This window comes from Cryptomeria japonica, unplaced genomic scaffold (assembly GCF_030272615.1).
Source record: "Cryptomeria japonica unplaced genomic scaffold, Sugi_1.0 HiC_scaffold_58, whole genome shotgun sequence".
Classification (NCBI taxonomy): domain Eukaryota; kingdom Viridiplantae; phylum Streptophyta; class Pinopsida; order Cupressales; family Cupressaceae; genus Cryptomeria; species Cryptomeria japonica.
Window position 1 is genome coordinate 169,521 of NW_026728880.1, and position 4,395 is coordinate 173,915.

General features: G+C 63.1%; 1 non-coding gene across 1 annotated transcript; it reads right to left on the reverse strand.

Moving 5' to 3' along the window:
- Positions 1-1,874: 1,874 nt before the first annotated feature.
- On the reverse strand, positions 1,875-1,993 carry LOC131863263 (5S ribosomal RNA). The gene has a single exon (XR_009362195.1). It is a non-coding gene; the product is annotated as a 5S ribosomal RNA (ribosomal RNA).
- Between the last annotated feature and the right edge of the window lie 2,402 nt (positions 1,994-4,395).

Consider the following 4,395-nt stretch of genomic DNA (forward strand, 5'->3'; position numbering starts at 1 on the left):
CCTGGTGCGCACCAAGGAGCGCTCCGAAGTGTGCTCCAAGGTGCGGCGTGCACGAAGTCGGAGCCCGGTTTGCCCCGGGTGCGCACCTTCGCCGCGGTGCGCACCATGGCGTGCACGAAGTCGGAGCCCGGTTTGCCCCGGGTGCGCACCTCGCGTGCACCTTCGGCGGGGTTGCGCGCCCTGGTGGGCACCATGGTGCGCACCAAGGAGCGCTCCGAAGTGTGCTCCAAGGTGCGGCGTGCACGAAGTCGGAGCCCGGTTTGCCCCGGGTGCGCACCTCGCGTGCACCTTCGGCGGGGTTGCGCGCCCTGGTGGGCACCATGGTGCGCACCAAGGAGCGCTCCGAAGTGTGCTCCAAGGTGCGGCGTGCACGAAGTCGGAGCCCGGTTTGCCCCGGGTGCGCACCTCGCGTGCACCTTCGCCGCGGTGGGCACCATGGCGTGCACGAAGTCGGAGCCCGGTTTGCCCCGGGTGCGCACCTCGCGTGCACCTTCGCCGGGGTGGGCACCTCGGCTGGGTTGCGCGCCCTGGTGCGCACCAAGGAGCGCTCCGAAGTGTGCTCCAAGGTGCGGCGTGCACGAAGTCGGAGCCCGGTTTGCCCCGGGTGCGCACCTCGCGTGCACCTTCGCCAGGGTGGGCACCTCGGTGCGCACACCTTCTCAATGTTTTCTTGCCTTTTCTGGAAATTGGTGAAGGCAGCGCATCAAAGGTGCGCACCTCGGTGTGCTCCGAGGTGCGAACCCGAGAGCGCTCCGAGGTGCCCACGAAGTCGAAAGTCGGGTTAATTGCATTGTTTTCCCCGGGTGCGCTCCGAGGTGCGCAACATCGGCGCGCACCAAGGAGGGCTCCGAAGTGTGCTCCAAGGTGCGCACGATGGCGTGCACCTCTGGTGCGCACGATTCGGAGCTCGGTTTGACCGGGGTGCGCACACCTTGGCTGGGTTGCGCACCTTTTGTGCGCTCCAAGGTGCGCACGAAGTCGGAGCTCGGTTTGCCCCGGGTGCGCACCTTCGCCAGGGTGCGCACCTTGATGCGCACGCCTTGGCTGGGCTGCGCACCTTGGTGGGCGCCATGGTGCGCACCTTTCGTGCGCTCCAAGGTGCGCACGAAGTCGGAGCTCGGTTTGCCCCGGGTGCGCACCTTGGTGGGCGCCATGGTGCACTCCGAGGTGCCCAAGATTGGTGCGCACCAAGGAGCGCTCCGAAGTGCGCTCCAAGGTGCGCGCGAAGTCGAAAGTTGGGTTAATTGTCCGGTTTGCCTCGGGTGCGCACCTTGCGTGCACCTTCGCCAGGGTGGGCGCCTTGGTGCGCACACCTTGGCTGGGCTGCGCACACCTTGGCACCCGCGTTTCCTTCATTTTAAATTTTTTTTTTTTACAATCTCTCAAGTGGGAAATTCTATAATCTCAACTTTTTTTGCCTTTTCAGGAAACTTTTGAATGGAGCGCATCATTGGTGCGCTCCGAAGTGTGCTCCAAAGCTCTCTCCAGCTGCGTGCACCTGCCCCGGCCGCGCACCCGGCCCCGCCCAGCTTCGCTCACCTGTCCCGGGCGTCTGGTGCGGAACCTTAGAGTAAGAAACATCACCGTGCACCTTGGCCAACGTGCGCGACTCGACCGAGCGCGCACTGGCCGAGGTGCACACCGATTTCACCTGGGTGCGCGCGCAGCACCTCGGGCGCACCGGGGTGCGCGCACAACGCCCGGGTTGCACCGTGGCCTGTGTGCTCGGGGTGCCTCGGGTGCGCGCTCGGTGTCGCCCCCGCGCGCGCGGTAGTGCGGGCAGCGCACCCCGGCCCGGCCCGGCCCCGACGAGAACGCAAACGGGCAAAAGGTTTATTCAAATAGCATTGCGACGCCCGGCGAAAAACTAAAAAAGGGTGCAACACCGGGACTTCCCGGGAGGTCACCCATCCCAGTACTACTCCGGCCCAAGCGCGCTTAACTGCGGAGTTCTGATGGGATCCGGTGCACTAATGCTGGTATGATCGCACCCGTTATGAGCTTGTCGCAGTGTGTACTTAGCAAACCGCGACCCACGTGCGAATCCACCCCGGCCACCCACCCCCGTCGAGGTGCACACCCTCCCTCGCGAAGTGCGCCCCGTTCGCCAAGTGTGAGCCCTGCCCGGGTGCGCGCACCTTGCTAGGGCGTCGGGTGTGCACCCGGCCCGGCCTACGTGCGTGCACCTGGAGGGGGCGTCGTGTGCGTGCAGTGTCCCGTCTGCAACGCGGTGCCCACACACCACCTCGGGCGCAACGACCTGCGCTCACATGTGGGCCGAGTGCACCTTGGTGCATGTTCGGGGCGCCTCGGGTGCACGCTCGATCTTGCCCCGGTGCACCAAGGCGCTCGGTTTGCCCCGGGTGCGCACTTGGTGCAAGGTGGGCACCCAAAATAGGGATCAAGCACCAAAACACAAGTTTCGGGATGCAAAATGGGACCCAAGGACCACAAATGCGTTCCAAGACCCATGATGGGTCCACGAGAACAAAAATGTGTTCCGAGACTTAATAAACAAATATTGGGTTTTAGGAGAAGAAACATGCTCTGATGCCCAAAACGAGAATCGACCCCGAAAAGGCCACAGGCCAAAAGTGGGATGCGAGACAAAAAAAAATGGGACCCGAGGACCAAAATTGGGTTCCCAGGTCGAAGACAGGGCAACCGGACAAGAAACGACCTCTAAGGCTCGAAATGAGTCCCGACGACTAAAACTTGACAAGAAGCACCCATCAGGCACCCAACTCGACACCCATGGGATGCCGACCCACCCGGGCTTCCACCTAGCACACCTTGGCACCCACCCACCCTCGCACCCAACCTCGCACCCAACTTAGCACCTTTGAACCCACATTGGCACTCACCCTGACCCTGGCACCTTGGAACCCACATTGGCACTCACCTTGACCCTGGCACCCACCTTTGCACTCACCTTGGGACCCACCCTGGCTCCCACCTCGGCACCCACCCAGACACCCACCTTGGTTCCTTGGCACCCACCTTGGATCCTTGGCACCCACCCCGACACCCACCTTGGCACGCAACTTGGCTACTTGCCACCCACCTTGGCTCCTTGACGCCCACCCCGACAACCACCCCGTGACCTACCCTGGCTAGGGTTGGTGCACACCCACCCTGGTGCCCACCTTGGCACCCACCCTATGACCCACCTTGGCACGCACCTTAGTACCCACCCCGTTACCCACCCTAGGACCCACCCCGTGACCCACCTTGGCCAGGGTGGGTGCACCCACCCTGGTGCCCACCTTGGCACCCACCCATCCTAGCACCCAGCCTGTGACCGGGCTTGGAACCCAACCTTGCACCCGCACCCGTCTTGGCCAGTGTGGGTGCGCACCCATCCTGGCACCCACGTTGTGACACACCCTTTAACCCACGCACCCTAGCACCCACGTTGGCACCCACCTTGGAACCCAACCTAGCAACTTGGCACCCACCCCGTGACCCACCTTGGCATCCACCATAGCAGTCGCCGACTTGGCACCCACCTCGGCACCCACCTTGACACTTGTGGACCCACCTTGCCACTCACCCTAGCATCGACCCATCCTAGCACCCACCCTGGCACCTTTGCACGCTAGCACTCACCCATCCTAGCACCTAACCTGTGACCCACCTTGACACTCACCCTCGCACCCACCTTGGAACCCAACCTAGCACCCACCCACCCTGACACCAACCCTAGCACCTACCCACCCTTGCACCCACCCTGTGACCCATCTTGGCACCCACCCATCCTACCACTCAACCTATCACCCACCTTCTCACCCACCTTGGCATCCACCTTAGCACCCACCCACACTGGCACCTTGGCACCCACCTCGGGCAAGGTGGGTGCACACCCACCCTGGCACCCAATTTAGAACCCACCGAGCATGTTACCCACCTTGGCACCCACATTGCAGCCCACCCTAGTACCCACCCTATGACCCACATTGGCATCCACACCCTAGCACCCAGGCACCTCGACACCCGCCTTGACACCCACCCTAGCACTGAACCTGTGACCCACCTTGGAACTCACCCTAGAACCCACCCACCCTGTGAACCACCTTGGCATCCACCTTAGCACCCACCCACCTTGGCACCCACTCTAGCACTCACCCATCCTAACACCCAACTTGTTACCCACCTTGGCACCCGCCCTCGCGTCCACCTTGAAACCCACCCTAGCACCCACCCACGCAGGAGCCCACCTTGGCACCCAACCTAACACCCACGCATCCTGGCACCCAACTTGTGACCCACCTTGGAACCCACCCTAGTACCCACCTTTGAACCCACTATATCACCAACCCACCTTGGCACCCACCCTATGACCCTCTTTGGAATCCACCCTAGCACGCACCCACCCTGGCACCCACCATGGAGCGC